Source organism: Trachymyrmex septentrionalis, unplaced genomic scaffold (genome assembly GCF_001594115.1).
Source record: "Trachymyrmex septentrionalis isolate Tsep2-gDNA-1 unplaced genomic scaffold, Tsep1.0 scaffold72, whole genome shotgun sequence".
NCBI classification, from domain to species: domain Eukaryota; kingdom Metazoa; phylum Arthropoda; class Insecta; order Hymenoptera; family Formicidae; genus Trachymyrmex; species Trachymyrmex septentrionalis.
In genome coordinates this window covers 1,094,690-1,116,928 of record NW_017305905.1, presented here as the reverse complement: position 1 = coordinate 1,116,928, position 22,239 = coordinate 1,094,690, and the positions used below count along the sequence as shown (strand labels likewise).

Genomic DNA, 22,239 nt, shown 5'->3' with positions numbered 1-22,239 from the left:
ATATATATATATATATATATATATATATATATAAAATACATATAAAAATGTGAAACAGACAAGAAACAATGATAGCGAGCTTATTGGAGAAATCCGATTACTTCCAACTTGGTAGGATTTACATTATGTCAGATTTGTAGGACTTGAATTTTTTTGCGCTCGGAGATTTAAACTACATTTAAAAATCGAACTAAAAAATAAATACAAAACCGTTTTTTCTTCTTATTGTATTCCGCGGTTTAAATTTTCAGTCGTTTATAATGGACATTTGTGATTCGGAAAAAATTCAGCTTCGAGGTATTCAAAGAGTTTTCTCATTCAAATATCAGCCGTGCGGCCTTTTTGCGATAATAAATTTATTTCAGTTGAAATAATTCACGATTATACTTAATCTGTGTGTGTGTGTGTGTGTGTGTGTGTGTGTGTGTGTGTGTGTGTGTGTGTGTGTGTGTGTGTGTGTGTGTGAGAGAGAGAGAGAGAGAGAGAGAGAGAGAGAGAGAGAGAGAGAGAGAGGAGAGGGGGGGGAGGAGAGAATACTGAAAATACATATTTTATATCATAAAAATTGAACGAAGGTTTATGTTAACGTTATTGTTAGAAATTTTCTAACTATCGAAATCGAAGAAGAGCTTTTAAAATATTGTTCTCAAGATCTGTTTATAATTTTGATTCGCAACGGAAATAGCAAAGGAGGCCGTTCAACTGTATGGATTAATGAGAGTTAAGTCTGATTGCTTCTCGGGATTCAAAGTCTATCATCGTCACGCGACGTCCAAAGGGATTCGAAGAGAAGGAGGAGGAGGAGGATAGGTTTGGTAAGCCAAGAGAATATCGAATGCAGCGTCCACGGTAAGCCTCGCCGTCGTCCGAGCGGACAATGAGCTTCGTAAAATCGTGTAAATTAGTAAAGGGCTTCTCTAGGCAAGAGAATAATCGGGAAGTGACTAGATAAGCTCTCGGTTCGGCCCAGCTCGCGGAAAAGCAGGATCGTAAAGTGCGGCGTGACGCGGGCGCGTGTGTTGCGCCGCGCTGGTCGTATTGTAAATTGATAGCGATAAAATCTACTCATTTCTCTCTTTCTCTATCTGAAATGGTGAACGAAGGGTCGGCAACGGTCGATATAATGTTTGGTCACGGAGACAGCGAAATGGCGAGATTATTTTAAGGCGTATCTCTCGGGGTCTCATGCGATTTTGCTGGATCTCCATCGTCCATTCGCGTGCAATGTCTTTGCGTTTTTCCCGTTTTTCAAGGCAATCGGCAAGTGTAATAGAGGTAGATGTCGTGCTTCGATCTCGAGATCGTGAATAACGTTTTCAGAGATTCCCCTAGCAGTATTACCTTTTTTCCTCGTGGAAAAAATATTATTGGATTAATGAAAAACATCGGAATAGAAGTATACACAATGTTGGATTTAAATGGGTTTTCCAATTATTTTCAAGCATTTTTTTCCCGTGAGTTCGATAGTATTTTTCCATAAAGATTGCCTTATGCAACGTACAACTTTAAAATATAATAATCGTAGTTTAAAAAAATGAAATTATGCTACGAAATGCTCTAGTTAGGGACTGAAAGTTTGAGTTTTGTTTGCTTTCCACGAAGAGATCCGTAAGGCGTGCGCGGTTTCGTACGACGTACGGTATCTTAAGAGAGTGAAAGAAGTAGAAGAAGAGCTGCTTTGGAGCCGCACAGACAGCTCTTTTGCGATATCTATCTGTGCAAATATTAGGTGGATCCGCGGAAGCGAAAGAGAGGCCATCTCGATGTTTTCATTTAATATCCGCTGAAGGTCTATTCGGTCCACGCCGACTGCCAACCGGCATTCAGCGGAAAGATTGCGAGAGTCATTTCCCGTGACTAGAGCGTGGAGATGTTACCTTTGAGATAGCCCACTGAGGAGCAATACGAAAGTCTGGATGCCGCGCGCGCTGGGAGAGGCACGCTCTACTTGCTCTCGAATTAGTCCCGATAGTTTTCAAACCGACGCGATAGCGCGCGTGCATTATAGATATAATTTATATAAGCTTCTAAAAGATTAAAGTGAAACGACGGTTATCATTATCTCCGAAATTCTATAATATGATTTCATAATATGTTCAGACATTAAACAGCAATTTCCGAACATATATTATATCCAGCATAATTGATTTAACGCAGGTATAATACGATTCATTATTAAATTATTATTAGTAATATTTATTTAATTAAATTGTAACTAATAATTCTGACGTATTTAAATCTTTTTACAGACTACACAAATTGTTTCAAATATCTTTTCTATGAACGAAGAGAAGTATAATTTAAATCTTAGATAAAGATAAAAAAAGATGAAATAGATATGATGGGGCGAATAAATCATTTAAATAGTGAGTATGAGTATCAGTAGATTAATTGATGATTTGATTTAATGCCGAGACTCTCTTGTTGAGACTACAACGTCAGTTAGAGTGATAAATCTACGACAACGCAAGTGTAATGTCCCATGTGCGTCCATTGGCTCATTGCCAAGAATCACAACTGTGCGGCAAATGATAGTAACATTAAGCGTCGTTTCCACACGCTGAAGATTTAATCAAGCAATCGTTATTCGAGTAATCATGTAATACGCGCAATTTCACGCTCGTTTTCCCATACAACACAGAAACTTGCAGCAACAATGCTGTAACATTACAACGTTATTATAATGTGTGTGTGTGTGTGTGTGTGTGTGTTACTCTAACATTGTTGGAATTAGTCTGTGCTGTATACGTTGCTGTATAACAGAAATTAAATCCTGATCACTAAGATACACCAAGCGAAATCATAACAATTGAGAATTTCTAAATCAATATTCAACAAGAAATCGTCTCCAAAGTGACTTGTAGCGTACGTAAGAAAAGTGCAATAAGCAGAAAGTTAGTCGATAAGGATAAGAACGATTCTATCGTTACATACGTGACCGGAAACGAACATATATCATATCCAGCATGATTGATTTAATGCAGTGCTCAGATATACATCGATAATGGCCGCTACATTCCGAAACGGAATTCCACCTGCCCCAGAGAGTTTATAATGTCACCGCCCAGTGCTAGTGTTTCCTTCGTGCGAGCAATACGAATCGTCGTTCGCGCACGAAGACAGCGGTAGATTGCCGTCGACGGCGCTGCAATTCTTGCGGTGTGACACGCTGTAATATTTCAACGCCGTCTTGACGATATTTTTCAGCCGGTGCCGCGGTAGGTAGGTGGATAGATGGGTGTACTGGGAAAGTGGGAAATGTCAGCGAATGATTGCAACCCCCGTGTGGTGCCGCCGAAACCAGCCGGAAACGGGATCGCCGAAGAACGCCGTTACAAGAACACGTTTACTATCCATTAGGTAACTAGACAAGTTTATAGAACGATAATAATAATAATAATAATATTGCAGCGTTGCACTTTGGTTTCTGCCAATGTTTAGACTAGATTTCGAAATTGTGTTTCAAACTTTTAAGGGTTCTATTTTACTCACCATTATTATCTCAAATTATGATTAGAAGCGAGAAAATTATAATACAGATTCTTGAAAATTGTCTGTGCATTTGAATAGAAATATTGTCAATAAAATAACATTTGCAGTATCGACAGAATAAACTTATAAAATATATCAAAATTTTCCTATTTTTCCTTGTTTTGGAGAGAAATTAAATCATATTTACTTTTATATCGCTTGTTATATTAAAAGTAACATAATTTAAAAAAATGTGATTTTCGGATTGCTATTATGAATGAATTAAATAAATATTACCTTATCAATTATACAAAAAATAAACTAATTTATCTTTATAAAAAATCATCAAAATTGTTACAACTCAAAAAGAATGGTTTTTAGAGTTGGTAAAAAATGACATTTGATTAGATTAAAAATATATTATTTAATTAGTCAATAATTTTCTGTCAAGTTGACAAATAGTATTTTCCCGTTTCTTAAAAAATTTAATTTTGTAAATTGTGTCACTTTTAAAGTAAAGGAACGGTATTATTAATTTAATAATTTGTTATAACTATGAATATAGCTCATTCCGGTTTTGGTTGTGTATAATTAATTTCTAAATATATGATTAATTGATAATTATCAAAATAAAAGAATGGTATATTTTACAAATAGGTTTCTATCGATTGTGTAAGTATTGTCTTATTGAACCATACTTTCATATTAACTTGAAAAATGTATTTATATCAATATATTTTGCAAGAATTTTTTGTATAATTTCTTGCTTTTGACGTCACAATCTGAAATAGTAGTAGTATATGAATAAAAATCTTAATTACACTTTTTAAAATATATATTTTATATATTATTAATAATAATGTCACGACTGCGTTTATGTATTGTAATTTATATCAGGATAGAAGTATGGGATGAAATAGAAATGACGCATTATATAGAATTTCTCATTATTTCACTCGATAGGGTCGCTTATTGTCAAACTTTTTCCATCGTTACACGTGTAATTTAATCGCTCTCTCTCTTTAGACCACCTTTACGGTCAAAGTCAATATTCAACAAAAGAGGGCGAACACGACGTGACCGCGACGTATTAACATGAGAAAGAATATGATTCAATACTTTGCAGGCCAGATATTCAAGGAATCGCTAATGAGTACTATGAGAGTAGTATCGATGTAGCCAGGAACGTGAATGCAGATAAGGTCTCGATTCCGTCGACGAGGGTGTAGCGGAAGAAAGTTATGAAGCTTCTTTTAGCTTCTACTCCGAGAAAAGAAGAATTGCGACCCTCGGCGAAAACGCGGACGGCAAAGTCATCAGCGTTGATAAATAAAACGTTAGAGCTACACATCATGCCACCGACTGTCTGTCGTCGAGTAGCGGTATTCTTATTACGCTCATACACAAACACATGCATAACACACAAAACACACATACACACACACAAAACACACACACACACACACACACACACACACACACACACGCATATCCTTCAGCCCTTCGCTTCGTCCTTTTCTTTCGCTAGTCGAGAGTGCGTTCAAAAGTGCTTGGGCTAGCTACAGGCGCACACGTGAGATCGCCACCCTTTCCGCTTGTCTCTCTATCTCTTTCTATTCCCGCGTTGCTGCCACTTCGAGCTGGTGAAACGCGCGTACTTCAGCCAAACAAAGGCAACCTTCGTCGACACCCCTTTACCCGGCATCACTCTTAACTAGTAGCTTAGTATGTACAGGCCCAGCTGTAATATTACGATCTAACGTATGTGTGCTCTATAGGTAGGTACGTATGTAAGCTAGCCTGCAAGACGCATGGGTCCCTTTACCATGGAATGTAATTTGAGTAATTATTGTTCGCATATCGCTCTGGATTAATTATTTCCTAGGATGTAGAATTATTTCGCAACGATGTTATGCAAACTACGTTTAATATGCAACATATGTGCAATTGGACAATTTGTGTTAAATTTAATACATTTTACATGTCTCAAACAGTCCGCCTAAATTTTTGTGTTAATTGAACGCAAGGTAAATAGAATGTAAGGCAAACACCGTGTAAAATTTTACACAAAACCATCACTTTAACACAATCTGAAAACGAACTGTGAAAGCATTTTTTTTTTTTCAATAAAATTTATATCTATAATGTGGTTGCGTTCAGCAGACAAAGTAGCTTTGCAACTGTTGTGAAATTCTTCAATATGATTGGTTTATACGTTTAAATCCATAAAGAATCAAAAACAAGAACCAATCGTATTGAAGAATTTCACAATAGTAGTGCAAAGCTACTTTCTCTACTGAACGCAGCCTATGTTACATTAAAAAAACACGTACATTTATCTTTTATTTATTTATCTTAGAATTTACATTAAAATTAAATAAACTACATTATTTTTAAATCTTATGTTATATTTGTTACTTATAAATTATATTATTTTAACACTATCTTAATCTGAAATGTTAAATATTAATTTAACATAAAATGTTCAAAAAACATGATCTTTATGTTAAATTAATTCTTGTACGGGAAGAACGATTTTGAATTTAAGTATATATAAATACAAATTTTGAAAATAATTTTGTTAAATTATTAAAATAAATTATATAAGACGTTCAAACTGATTACTAGTCAAAACTTTTTGCAGAATTACTCATCATGCTTATATTTCATACACAATTATATTGATGATTTAATAAAATTATTTTCAGATTTAGAGAGAGAGAGAGAGAGATTTACCTAAATTTTTACATACTCTAGTAAAATCGTTTTTTTCATGTCAAAAATTTAACACAAAAATTTTAACAAGAATCGATTTTGTCACATAAGTAGTAGCACAAGTAGAAAATACTTTTTACGTTTTTACTGTGAGTGCAAAAAGTATTCGTACAGAAGAGATATTTTTCCTAAAAAATTCCTATGTTTAGAAAATAAACATTATTGTTTTATCTAAGAAATGTGCAATAATTAAAATATATCACCTTTATAATAAACACATACAAAAATAAAAAATTGTATTATTTGAACGCACAATAAATATTCGTATAGTTAAGAAATTGAACTTCTAAGATCATGAACACAGTTATTTTCATGAAACATTTTTTGCTTGTACTGTATATAAAAATTGTTATTAAAATTTTATTGTTAAAATAAACATTAATTAATTGCTAATTATTTTTTATTAAATGAGAAGAACTAAACGAATACTTTTTGCATTCACTCTCTCTGTCCTTTCCATATTTTATATACTCTCTATATAGAAATGTTTTTTAAAGACTTATACTATTTCTATATACATACAGTGCAAAAGTTCCCGGCCAGTGACATTTTATATACTCTAATTTATAAAAAAAAGCTCGATAAAATTTTAATCATTATCAGATGTCATAAGATTTTGTTATTCATATCTTGATCTACTGATATCCGATAACGGTTAAAATTTTATCAGGCTTTTTTTATAAATTAGAATACAAAATCTCACTAATTGGAAATTTTTTCACGCCACTGTACAGCCTTGTTTCCTAACATTATGATATGAAAAAAATATAGATTTTTTTCACATGTAGTGTGTAAATCTTTGTATCTGGAATATACGGTTAAAATTACAATCTGTGTTCATTCAATGTACATGCGTTTTCAAAAAGCAGCAATTTGTAGACTAGTTGAAAAAGTCGACGATGCGCAATTCCGTCGTGTGCAGCGTCGCGACCCACTCTTTTAGTCTCGCCAGTGAAAACAACGAATAATGTTTTCGCCTCGTTCAGTTTGCATTGAACATAGTGATGCCTCGTTGTATCCGTTTCGTATAGAATAATGTAATAAAAATTATAGGAAAGAATCATGCCCTGACATTGGCTTGGCCTATCTTTATTGCGGTATTTTCTCTTTCGCATTATTATCAATTATATATTGTGCAAAACAAAGGACTTACTCGTACGATTTTAAGGTGATTCACGTGTTCGCCAGTGAAAAAAGTGCAATTCGTTGATTTGTTAAGATCCCAAGAACAAATTCGTGTCTACGTTAAATCTACGTGCTTTCTACGTGAACTATATGAATAAAAATTCATCTGATGTCTGCATGTAACATATGTAACGTACGTGTCATGAATGATGTACCAAAACAGAAAAAATTTGACGTGGATTATATAAAATATAGAGTGAAAATCGATGGGAATTTATGTATTCATGTGAATTCTATATTACTATTTTCTAGTTTTATTCCCGTTAAATTTCATCAGTAATTCTACGTGGAGATAATGTATATTAATGGAATTGTCTACGTAGAATTCATATTGAAATTTTAAGGAAAATTGATTTCAATTTGACAGTGAAATCATATACATCATATACATTCATATGGATATCATGCCAATAAATTTTTGTCTACGTAAAATATATGGATTCAACGTAGATACCTCGAACCTGTTCTCATCGCATCATTTAATATACGCAGTCTCGATCATATTTGTGAAAGAAAAGAAGTAAAATTTTGCTAATAATAATAATATTATAATTTTTAAATAAGAATTTTTTTCAGAATTATTTATTAACTTTTTAGTACTGCATTTTCTTATATTGGCAACTATTTTTACCAACATAAGAAAACACGATATTAAAAAATTCTGAAAAAATTCTCAGAACTTTAGATGAGAAGAATAAAATAAGGAATTTTTGTCTCTTGCATGTCTTTTTCTGTAAAGTTGATAGTATTTGAGTAAAAAATTATTGGAAACCAATATTCAGATTTTTAGTAATTAATATCTTGTTAAATATTGCGAAAATTGCAAAATAATACAGGATTTCTCGACTCAGTTTAGTCCGCTTTATCTACATAAAAGCGCAAAAAATTGCGGGACACTCTGTGTATATGTTAAATACGCATTATCATTGTAAATTTTTCTGAATACAGGTTTTTATCTGTTAGTTCAACCTCATATGTTGTATCTTATTCTTCCACTGTATTTACTCTCTGTTTATTTAATTAATGCACATCAATAAAGATGTTGTTATTATTATTATTATTCTTTAGAAGTTAGTTATGTCCACTCTGAAGATGATTGTATATAAATCGAAACATTTGGATAATATTTGTAATTTATTAATATAGTTTGTTTACTAAGCATTAGCACACACCTGACTCATTGCTCTTTTTTGTTTAATTATTTAGTTTTGATAAGAAACTATACCAGTTTTAATATATCTCTGTAAAATTTAAGAATAGAGTTACTTTATTTTGCAGCGTAAAATTTAGCTTTTACGTGAAAAATATGACTTCAAAATACCATGAAAAGTTTTAAGCGCTGTTTGCCTTGTGTAAATTGTTAAAATAAAAAGGGAAAAATTCTATAATATTTACAGTCGCTGATTTTTTTTTATAGAATAAATTTTATTTTGTAATTTCAAATTTTTCCTTTTCGAATTTTTAGTCGTCGATTACGTCACACGGTTGAGTTAATTTGGCTGTTTAGATTAAAGTGCAACGATTACTAATGATGGTCAGAATTATATTTGTTCGTCGATTCCAAATTCATTTCCTCAATATTCTCAGTAGGGGCACAAAACGCGAGGAACGGAAAACTCACCGATAAGTCAATCTCTCTTGGGCGAGAATGAGAAAGAATTGATGCATGTGTGAGTTTGCGTAGCTAGCGCACACTTGACCCAGCGATTCAAATTCACGATCAAAAAGCGTTTTTCCACTTCACTTTGTCGTCAGAAATCTGACTTAACGCAAATCTCAGCTTTTAAGGCCCGATTGCCACCAACATTACTTTGATTTTAAGCGAGGCTTAAAATTCTCTCTCTCTCTCTCTCTCTCTCTCTCTCTCTCCCTCTTGGCTTTAAAAAGAGAATTTTAAGTCTCGCTTAAAGTCAAAGTAACGTTGATGTAATCAAGTCTACATTGTCGAACATTGTCTACATTGTCTTGGCGCCGTGTGTAGTTTGTTTGATGTAAGAATTTAAGAAAGGTGATAGCAACATTAATGCGTCTGTGCGAAGATTCTTGAGCCACAGCTTGCAAAGCTAGATCGAAGATCAGGTTGCAAAATTCTCTCCGGTCATAGTAAAGATATTTCAAGAATATAGTCCAATATAATTTCAAAATAAAAAAAGATATGTGAATATTACATCTTTCCCAATAAAAAAAAACAAATATGAAATAAATTGAATTAGCCAAGTATTTCATTACTCAAAAAAGATTTCAAAGAAATTTATTTGTAAAAATTTGTTAATTCTAAAATGTATAAATCGCATTGAAAGTGACTTAAGCGATCAATTATATTATAGTGAAGAAAAAACTTAGCGTACTCGGGTTATATTAAAATACAATGTTCCAGGATCAATATATTTTCATGGTACGGAAATGATTTGCAATTAATAAAAAGATTATTACATATAATATTTCGAACGTATGACAATTAATCTTGAGTACACGGCTAATTGTCACATTTTCCCAGCTTTATTTAAAATTAAATAACTTATAATACTTATACTATGATATTTAAGAGTAATATTTTTTAAATTCCTAATCTATATATCGAATATTTCAAAATATTAAAACCATTTTTTTCTAAAAATCATTGTTTAACAAAATTTATGATAATTGATTCCGGTTGCCATACAACGAGCTACCTGTACGAAATTAGCAATAATTCTTAAAAAAAAGTTTTAATTGCTTTTTTTGATGTACATACGCGTTATAAATTATTTCTATTACAAATTTATAGATATCTGTAATGTTCGACTAAAAATATTTGATATCTGAAAATTTTGACTAAAATTTAAGTATTGATTTTCAGTTGGTAGAAAAATCGCTGACGTAAGATTTATTTCTCTGACGCTAGGGTGTAAAAAATACTAAGATAAAGTGAATATTTTCTGGTTAATGTGTTAGCAATAGTGTACATTTTATAAATAAGTTTTTACGCAAGAAATTCAATATCACTGCAAAGTCATCGCATTAATATTCCCAGCATTTTAAAGATTATTCGAAAATCTATTTTAAAATGCTTCCTTTGATAATTATTGTCTAATGATGTTTTCAAAATAAAAATAGAATATTGAAAAAATACTATAAATTTCAATTTTATGTAATTTGAAAAATAGATTATAGATTGTATGTAAAACTAGAAAATAAATTTGAGCTTTATACATATTTTTCCTTTAAAATACGTTTTTAAATTTACATAAGATTATAAACTTTTTATAAAGATAATAAACTTTTCATAAGATGTATAAATATTTTAAGCGTTCACAAATTTATGAACAATAGCATATATGTAAGTGAGTGTGTTTTAAATATCATAGGCACATACACAATATATTTAAAAATATAAAAGAAAGAATGCTATTTAATAGCATTTAATGCTAAAATAATATTTAAAATGTCTATTCTTCTTTTTTGATATAAAGTACTATAGAAATATAAAATTGCTTGCTAATTGGGTTTCTATATTATCTTATTAGAGACTTTAAGAGATTTTATGTTTAAGACTTGTGTGTTAAGAGACTTTGATTAGATTTCACATAAAAAAATTATTACATTCTGTAATCAAAGCGATTTATTAATATGTCATAATAAATAACTTTTTGCCTTATTGATATATATTTTATATTATTAACATATCGTTTAAAAAGATCACAAGAAATTATCACATTAAAATATGGTCACAACGTAGTTCCATAGCTGTTAAATAATTGTTTTCTGATCAGTTACGATTATTTTAATATCATTTTATTCACATCACCTAACTTACTGTTCTATATTTAGACGATTGTAAAACTTTATACATTATTTATACATGAACAATTGAATTTAAATTTTCGAAATATAAAGCATTGATTCCATTTGCTCTACATCTCATTTATCTACATTTTTATTAAATTCTGTCTCATTCTTTTTTATTCTTTTCTCCTTCTTTAATTCTATCTCTTTCTCTCTTAAATGAGAATGCTTTAAATTACAAAATTATGAGACAGTTAAGCAAAAATTAGTTATATGACATATATTGAAAGAGTTGACATTTATATAAAGAGAGAATTTTTAATAAAAAGCACAGTTATTTTTTATTTGCAACTCAAATAGTAATATTGTGAACATCAAAAGTAGGTAATAATCGACAGAATTGATAAAAAAGTAATAAATAAAACGCATAACGCATTTTTCTAAATTGTCCGAGTATATAAAAATCATAGGTGATAAAAAAACATGGAACAATATTGTTTGAGGAAATCGTTATTTCTGATATTCCTGGCAGATTTCCTAATTCGAATAATATGAATCAATTATAAGAAAATTTATTCAATAAAATTAATCTTGAGATGAAGAGATCATAGCCGATGGGAAATAGGTAATTAAATTATATTTATTGTTATATATTATACTTTTACATTCATGATTCAGTTAAGAATGTGCCATATCTTCTGTCTGTACTAAACATAATTACATATTTATATATTAACAATATATACTTCAATTTTTCAATTAAAATTTTATATAAAAAGATAAATAGGGAACATAAAATCCTCATAAATACATATATTTTTAGAGCATGCGGAATTTTCATGTCGTATGGGTACTGTTAATAACATAAAAAAATTTGACGCGGATGTTTTTGGATTATGAGTAAGCACACATACTCACATCCAAAACAAGAATGTTACTGGAACATTATATAAAGCAATTATCGATGCGGGAATTAATCCAAAGCAATTACGAGGAAAAGATACTGTTGTGATCATAGGATTATCTATTATTGATGCACAAGAGAAATTCCTATATGAAGATTATCAGGTAAAGGAAATTATTGAGCAATTTCTGAGAAAATTGAATAAAATAGGTTTTTTAACTGTTTGAAACTTTTGTTACGTGATATACATTATTTTAAATAATGCGTAAGCACATGCGTCTCTGAAAAATTTTTTCATTAAAGTTTTTTTACATGGAAGTTTTTACAAAAGTGAGCACCCGTTCTACATTGAAGTTAAATATCTCTGATTTGAATCATTATAAAAAAAAACGAACCAAAAACGGTTTAAAAGGAAAACTACTTTTATAATATTATCTGAATTTTTTAAAACGTTAATAAATTTTGTTATTATTAACAATGTAAATGTTAATTGAATTTCTTCATAAAAAAACTACCTTACTTATGAAAATTTGAAGAAAATATGGTCGAATTCTTTATTAAATTGCAAAATATACCTTTTATAGAATTTTCTAAGATAGAGTCTCAATGGACTGTTAGTTTAAAACAAAATCAGTAGACACTGCACGACGGTACTTTGTATGGTACAAATTGATTATGTTCGATACCAAGCAAATTATAGAAAATAAAAATTTCATATAATTTTAGTTTAATTTTAGAAATAATACTGATCTTTAATACTGTTAGTAATTTATTCTGTGTACAAGTAGGAAGAGATTGCTGAATTAATTATTTCTGTACGGAAAATGTAACCGTGTTCTCCAATTTATTTAGGTGGTTGGAATATTATCGGATGCAAATTTGGAATAGCGAATACGATTTCGTATTGCTTGGATCTAAAAAGATCATTTCAGACCGTCGATGCAGTTCTTTACGCCTTGGCTCTTGGTTATCATTATATTATGTCAGGAAAATGCGAAGATGCGATAATTGGAATTGCAAACCTATGTCTTCATCCATTTATAAATCTGCAACTTATTCGTCTTGGTATCTTTATATATTATAATTTATTAATCTTAATATTTTTATTTAAAATTTATTGGCCTATTAATACAATAGGCATAAAATTTAAAGGGCTCATTTATAAAAAATAAATGAATTCAACGTGTTGCGTAAGCTCGATAAAATGTTTGTAATAAGATATTTCACAAAATAGAATATTATTTTATGAAAAATGAAACTGATATTATTTAAATTTTTTTAGCATAGGTTAATTTAGCAATAAATAAGGAATATACATATATTTAAAAAATGCATCCTATATGCATAATATACTTTGCATAATATTATATTTTGTATCTGTAGGTATTTTGTCACCTGAGGGTTATTGCAGATCTTTCGATCCCGCTGGAAACGATTATTCACGTAGCGAAATGGTAGGCGTAATATACCTTCAAAAGACGAAAAATATAAAGATGTTTATGCCATATATCTTTATATAAAATTGAACAACGATGGTTACACAGAAGAAGGAATAGCATACCCATCGATGCATTTGCAAAGTATTCTACTAACGGAATTTTACAATGAATGCGGAATATCAACATCTTGCTTAGATTGAAGCACATGGTACCGGTATCAAAGTTAGTGATCTTCAAGAAATAATATCTATTTATAATATTTTGTGTAAAAATAGAGAAATTCCATTAATGATCGGCTCCGTAAAATCCAATCATGCTGAATCTGCGAGTGCTTTTAGTCAAATCGGTAAGGTAAAACAAGTGGCTTCCATTTTTATTTATCATAATAAAAAGTAGTTTATATTTTACACAATCACATATATATGTACATATACATATAAGTATACAAACAGAAGATCTATTTTTTTTTTGTAAAAATTGTTGGACAAGTCACAATATCATATAAATTTATTAATTTTTAAATTATTATAATCTAATTTTCGAACGTAATAATAGCGTTTGAAACCGGATTTGTTCCATCAAACATCAATTATACATCACCATGAAATGATATGGATGCTTTGATGAATGGAAGTGTTTGTGTCATCCAAGAGCTAATGCCAATTAAAAATGGTTATGTAGTAATCAATCTTTCAGTTTTGGAAGATTCAACGTTCATACGTTGAAAAGTGTTATTAAAATGGAATCGTAAACAGAAAGTTAGTAATGGAGCACCGAATGATGACTTACTTAGACTTGTAATATTATTTGGACGTACTGAAGATTGAGTGAAGTTGTTTTTGAACAATATTAGTAGATATTTAAAAAGTTTTGAGAGCTTTAAATATTAAAGACATTATATCGTAATTTTTATTTCAAGAAATGTATCGTTATAGATTGCTAATCGTTCGATAGATGTAGAATACATTCGTTTATTATATCTATGCAGATAATTTAGACGATGATCACTCATGGAGAGGGTACATAATACTGAATTCTTTCCAACAAGATTCAATAAAAGAAATTCAAAATTATAATAGCATGAAAAGACCTGTCTGCTTCGTATTTTCAACTTTAGGTTCGCAGTGGTCAGGAATAGATATATATTTCATATTCTATAGTTTATAAGGGGATTTAAATAAAATAAAATAATTTTTTAATTAACACTTTATTAGGTCGAAACTTATTAAAATTTCACGTTTTTGCAAAAACAATAAGAAAATGCGACGATATTTTAAAACTATATGATATAAACGTTAAGAACATTTTGACAAATACAGAAATATACGAAAACGCATTAAACGCGTTTATTGGAATCATCGCTATTCAGTTATAGTATTATATTTCACAGATGTATATGTTAATATCAATTATATTATATTTATCAGTGAAAAATATACCTACAATATTTTTTTATGTCGTTATTAGATATTTCATTACATTTCATTATTTTATCAGTAACAAATTTTTTAAATACGGTATTCTGTTATAAGTACTTGGAATATACTTGTAGGTCGGTTTAATAGATTTTCTGACATTTTTAGGAATTAATCCGGATTACATGATTAGTCATTCTGATGGTGAACTTGGTTGCACGTTCATAGATGAATGTCTCACCATTAAACAAACTATTTTAGCAGCGTACTTTATTGGTTTGGCATGTGCCAAAGAAAAAATAATTAGTAGTTCAATGGCCGTTGTCAAAATCGGTTACGATTGTCTTGAAAACATATGTCCAATTCAAATAATATGCCGCAATAATGAGAACAATAGCGTTGTGAATGGATCTATAGAATCCGTACAAGAATTCATGAAAAAATTACAGGTAGATTTATATTTTCTAAATGGAAAAATTTACTTAATAATTATTAAAATATCGAATCGTTAAAGTTCAAGATACAATTTGCTACAACTGTATATATTGCATTTTTGTATGAGATGAATAACATTTATGTGAAAGAGATCTATTGCAACATATCATAGTTCGTATCATAGTTCGTCGTATCTTGCATCCGCGGAAACTCAACTTTTGCTTAATTTGAACAAACTAATACCCTGGCCGAAGAAACAAAGTGCAAAGTAGATCGGCACTTCCATACCTTATACAGAGTTAATTCAGAAAGATACGACCATAAATGTATTGCGATCTAATAAAATTTAGGGATCATACAGACATTTGAAATTACCACAACCTAAAGCCAGACCTGTACTTACCGCTCATGTCCGTCAATTGGTACGTATAAATCTTTTCAAAATATATTAGTTGCTATCATTGTACAATAATATTACGTATCTCATCTTTTTAATACTGTCACGCTGTTTCTATTTGTACATTTTGTTATATATATGACACGTTATGATGTGAAAAATTTTCTGTAGGTTTGTGCTGATCTAAGTACACTTTATTGGGTAGAGAATAATAGATCAGTTGAGTCACGTCACGAGGATTTAGTAAACGATGTTTATTCATCCTTGAATTTCAAAGATGTATTGCTTACGACTGGTAAAATAATATTTACTCAAACGCTTTTGAAAGGACGGTTGGATCAATATTTTCCTATTGGAATGGAATATGTGGGATCGGATGCTAACAAGCAACGTGTAATGGAAATTCGTGAGATTGAATATATAATACTTAATAAAATTAGTTTATGTTGTGTAATACCATACAATTAAAATTGAATTATTATAAAATTATTCTTTGTAGTTGTATAGCCAGCGTTGTTGCGAAAGATAAAGATTTGTGTTGGAAAATACCCGACACGTGGACATTCGAAGAAGCAGTGACAGTCCCGGTGGTTTACAATCTTATACATTTACGGAAAATTGAAAAGATGCCATAAAATACTTATATATTCTGGTACGTTGGACAAGCAGCTATTCATCTCGCTCTTAACAAAGAATGCGAGATGTTTACTGTCGTAGGCATGAATGATAAACGGAATTTTATTAAGAAAATGTTTCCCATCATTTCGGATGGACATATTGGAAACTCTTGAGATACTAGTTTTGAACAAATCATAACGCAGCAAACAAAAGGTCGCGGAGTCGACATCGTGTTATTATAAATTCATTGGTGGAAGAAAAATTAATCGCATCAGTTCGATGTTTGGCGCAAAAACGATCACTTTTTGGAGATTGGCAAATTTGATTTTGTTTCTAATAATCCTTTAAGTATGTGCGCATTTCAGAAAGGTATTGGTTTTCATGGAATTATACTGGAGAATATGATCACTGGTAATAGCAAGTATATGTCCCTGAGATTGTATTCTCTGTCGCACATTGAAAAATGTTGAAGCTGAAAACTGGCTAGAAAGTGAAGATCTGGCCGCTATGCAAGATTTTGAAAGCACATTAATATTTAGCAACTTGATCCTAAATGATGAGATTTGTTTGCCCTTATTTCGTACACACGGACAAATTACATTGGACAAATTGCATGTACGATATAACGCGTGTTTAATTCGCGACGGTATTAAGCGCAGTGACGACAGTTATATTTGTTGTATACAACCATCACACACACCGGCCGGTCGGCCGCATTTCATGTGGACTAAGCTGCATTTTGATGTCGCTTACGCTATCGCGCGATAATACCGGGGACAACTGTACAATTTCCCATAACAAAACTCGTTCGCGCGCAAACTACGGCATTCACCAGGCGGTGAAGGACGCCAGAGTGTACAGAATGAAATGGAATAGGAAGTCTCTTTCCTAGTACCGGTCCGGGTTACATGATCGTGCGGAAAGCATAGAGATAAGAAAGGATGTGATACACCTGGATCGATGTGTAAGCTTGGTGTGTGCGGCGATGCAACATAATATCCTCGGGTATCTTCCAGGAGAGAGCGCCCAATCAAATAAGAACGTCTCAGTGGAAGCGAAACAGGCACGTGATTAGGACGCACTTAAAATTTATGGATTTGCATCGCATAAATTTCGGCGCTTGATAAACGCGGCTTGCGACGCAGGAAACTAAGGTTTTGAAACTCGTTTGAAACTTCGAGCGCGTTCCCGGATAGAAAAATAGCACGGATTTAATAGGTACACTTAAGATCTAGTCATACGACACGTCTCGATTATGCTCTCAAAATAAATACTCACATATTTTACGGGCATTATCAATTTATGCTAGACAATTTTAAGTTTCATGATAAGATTGAATACAGGTCGATCCCTGGTTTATTACAGTTTATACTTACGTCCATTTCCATCAATGTAGAGTGACTTTAATCTCGGATCAATTTATTATTAATATTATCTTTTTTTTTATTCTAAGGTAAGTAATCATCGTGCGTTCTCATTTCAAGACCGTCGTCAGTAATATTTTAAGATACTAATATTCTCTGAGATTGCTTTAAGATATCTTAATGTTGTATATTTGAGACAATGTGTGTTCTTAAATATAAGATTATATGATATCGATTGTGAATACATTAATTAGTCATATAGAGTTTTTTCGACGTTCCCCTCATAGAATAAGGTAGAATTTCGTGGAAGCAAATCGAATGTGTTTCACGGCAAGTTTCATCAATCGTTTCCGATAAGCTCGAGGCCGGCTGATTAACGTAATTCGATCCGATTCGCGCACACGCATCGTGTTTATGCACGCGAATGCAGAAGTGCTTGCAGAGAAGCGCATATTGCGCGGATATTGTGCGACTCAATGATGTTTCCAATCTTATACCTATGTGCTTTCTCGCTTTAGTTTTCTGTCCAGGCTCTTTTCCCGTAATATGAACCTTTCTTTTTTTTTTTGTGGCCGGTGGCAAGGAAAAATGGTAGGATGTTTCGCGGACCGTAAACACGGGAAAATTATCGCGCGGGAGGGATGAAAGGTGGCCGCTGCAATGTAATAGCAAATCCTTCTTTCCAGTATCCGGCGTAGAAAAATAGGCTTCGCTCGTTGGCAAAAGCACGCGCTCGCGATTACGTTGAATTTATGATGCCGTTTTGATGATATCTCGACTTTTCGAGTATTAGCGCCGAGATAATTGCCGGCGAATGGAAACTAAATAAAAGCGAGCTACTGTAGTTATTTTTACCGCGGCTCGTTATGATTTACGATTGACGCATGCGACGAAAACAATACTCTTGAATAATACATACAAGGCGTTCCGAGAAGTTATAATATGTATAAAAGATAAGCTACGTTTAACCAAAGTATGTATCATTAAAACAGAGATTTTAATTAGCGGATTCTCTTCTTATCTTTATTCCTGCAATCCCAAAATTATGTAAAAATAATATTGTATCGTTACTACGGTTTATTACTGTTCTAAATTAGAATCCGAACTTATCCTGGCTTGACAATTTTGAATTTGCCTGTTACGCGAATGAGAGAAAAGGCGTTCATTGCGCTAGCTTTATACTTGACAGATACCGGATGATATTTCTATCCGGCGAACTTTTTGTTTCTGTTCACTGAGATGAGTACGAAACTGCGAGCTTCGATATATGATAACAATTCGTTTCCCGGATCTATATTTTTCTTTTGCTCGCAATTCTGAAACTTCGCGATAGAAATGCAACACGATGTACAAGACTTTTTACACGCGACTGATTTATCGCTGTCGCGAATCGAATTTTCTGATTAATAAACGATAGGCTGAAAAATCGACATGAAAGAAAATAATCTCGCGATTTTACATTTAAATTTGTAAATAATAAATATAAAGCACAATCACGATTTCATCTTTGTTTGCAATTATTTTTAAGTGAAGAAGGTCATACTATTCAATCAAAGCGCATCTTAGTGTCTAATAATATTTGCATGTGTATGAATTTTACAAATTTCTACGTAATTCAAGCAATCTGCGCTCCGATTAGTAATTCTTTTGTCTTAAAACAGTCTCAAATGAAAACCTGGAGTACATAATATCACAAAATTGACAAGAAAGTAACACAAGTAGAAAAATTAGTCTTTTTGAGATAATTTATTAAATAAAACTGATAAAGGCTATAATATATTTTTGTGAAAAAACATATTTGTTAATATACTACTTGTATGGAAAAATGTCGCGATTCTGGTAAGGAATGAAGTTGTACGATTCTGTACCTTCCACAGAGTTGCAGTGTTGGCGAATTTTAAACTCATATTAAATATAATTTTAATGAATATTCATAATTAAAAGTATAACATGGAAAGAAAGTAAAGTTATGCATATTCACTAATTTAATTAAAACCTTGTTTCAATTGAGAAAGAATTTTTTAAATGCTCCACTGAAAAGTTATTAATTTTCGAGTCGTTATTTCATTTTTCTATCAACGTAGCGATAATCTGTGAACGTAACGTAAAAAAATTTTGCAAGGAGTACATGCAAAAATATATGTAAGAAATAAAAAAATTTTGTTAACAAATCAAATTGAAAGATTTATTGAAATTGATATTAAGAGGTACTATAATTGCCTGTAAAATCATCCTTTATACAGTAGGAACTAAACACGTCACTTATGGTTAAGATATTATTCTGTACACAGCGCAGCAACTCATATCTAATTGCATATGATAAATAGCAAGAGAACGAGAGAATGAGAGTAAGAGAAAGATGAAGAGACAGAAGTAAAACAAGAGGGTGTCCTGGGAACAGGGGCGAGATGCGACCGCAGAAAGGAGAATAAAGGTGTCAGGTAATGTGATATATGGGATCGATTTGAATCCGGCGTTTAAGCCGCGAGCCATAATTCAATCTCGATCGCTTTTTCCATCCTTCTCCATCTCTGCGGTTCTCCCTTTTCCTCCTTTCCGTTCTCATCTTTGGCCACCGCCTCTCGTTCGGCCGTGTACTATCCCTCAAGGGCACGTTCGATACTCAATATATACTTAGGTACATATCCGAGCTACTCTCCGATACCCAATCCCGCATAATATATACGCGTATCGCAAACCCCGTTGACTCCTTTAAAGCCTCGTACACATTGTCTTCTTCGATTACGGACGGATTTCTTCTGGGATTATCGCGTCGCCGCGCTGCGTCGCTCAGGTTTGATATTATATACGTTTCGCTATTTCCACAACGGCGCATTACTAATGCGGACATATGCCTGCGGAACGATTGCTATCCAAAGTTCTTATTGCTCGCATGGGAGCAAAAGTTAATATACGAAAAGGTGCTGCAAAAAGTTTTGACATTCTAGCAATTAGTTTGAGCGTTTTTACATTACTGTGTAATTAGTTTGATAATCCAAAGAAGCATGTTAAGAAAAGGCTGATTTTTTGCTTAAAAAGAAATAGTTTTTTAAATATAGACCATTTCCTAGATGTGATAAAATGATGAATATGTCGATTGAGAGAGAATCCGCGATGGTCTTAACCTTGATACGTTGTTAAAGATCATGATCTTTAAGAGATTTTAACCGTCGCTCGTTATTCGTTAAAAAGTTGTTAACAAAAAAAGTGTAAGAAATAAATAACATCTTATTTCTGCTATATATATTATACAATATTATAAGAACTACACCACGTAGGGAAGTAAATCAATATCTAAAAAAAAAAAAAAAAAAACACTATTCTTTTGACTTGTAATTTTTTTGGCTGAAAAAGTCGGCTTATTTTTAATATCCTCTTTATTTTTAGATCTAAAGTTTTAGAGAAGTTTACTTCAGCAAAATTATTCTTTTCACATGCATAATAAATCAATGAAATCTTTCAAAATTTCTATGGAAATATTTATTGTTAAATATTGTAACATGTACAATATATTAAACAGGAGATAATCTCCTGATTAACGCGCTTATTTGCCGTAGATTTAACGGAACGTATATCCTAGCACTGATTTCACGTTTATAATTATGAATATTTGAGCACACCTCTCGATGATGAACGCACATCTGATAATGTAACATTAAATTATTGTCGAAAAAGTAATCTACCACGTTCGCGAATAAAATAAAATGGAGAATGCGATAGGATTGCGAGCGCAGGGCGAGTCACGCGTGAGTGTGGAATTTATTTTATATGGGATTCTTGGCCGTTTGCAAAGCGCGTCTTACGTCATTGACGTGACGAGACGGGGCTCATGTTTTTCCGCGCGGGTGTATGCGTAAAACGTGTGTATGGAAAGACGTCTGGGTCTGGGCATCAGAGAGATCAGAGAGAGAGGCTCAATGATATTCGAGCGGGAAATCTGAAGATCACGTAGCAGACCCTTCGCGCGTACGTAAATCGTTATCGTACATACGTAACGCTAAGCATTCTATCGTCGTTTCTCGTATTCGTAGCGCAATTTTCAAATTTTTCTTTCGATATCCTTTTTAATGCCAATGGAGAAAGATTTGTGCCCATAATTCGCAAATACATCAATTCGTAAAGTATCGACGTGTCAAAGAGTAAATTCTGTTTTTTTTTTTTTTTTGTTAATTATTAAGACGACTGTAAAGGAATGTTATACAAGCTCGAGAGTCTGTATATAGTCTAATATCATAAAGAAAAAACATTTTTGAGAAGAACGTTTTAAACAAAAGTTGTACGGTTTGAATGACGAGACTTGTTTCACTTTGAGTGTGAGTATGGAGGAGTTCTCAAGGCCAACTTTAAAATTTTGAACGAAAACCTGAACTATTTATTCATTATTCTTGTAGCTAACATCAAGATTCAAAACACTATAATGAAACAATAATAAGATTTTATTAGGACCGACATGAAATCAAACACTCAAGTA

At 32.0% G+C, this 22,239-nt stretch overlaps 1 pseudogene; it reads left to right on the top strand.

Moving 5' to 3' along the window:
* The first annotated feature begins 4,712 nt into the window (after positions 1-4,712).
* LOC108753797 lies at positions 4,713-16,874 on the top strand (annotated as a pseudogene).
* Positions 16,875-22,239: the final 5,365 nt, after the last annotated feature.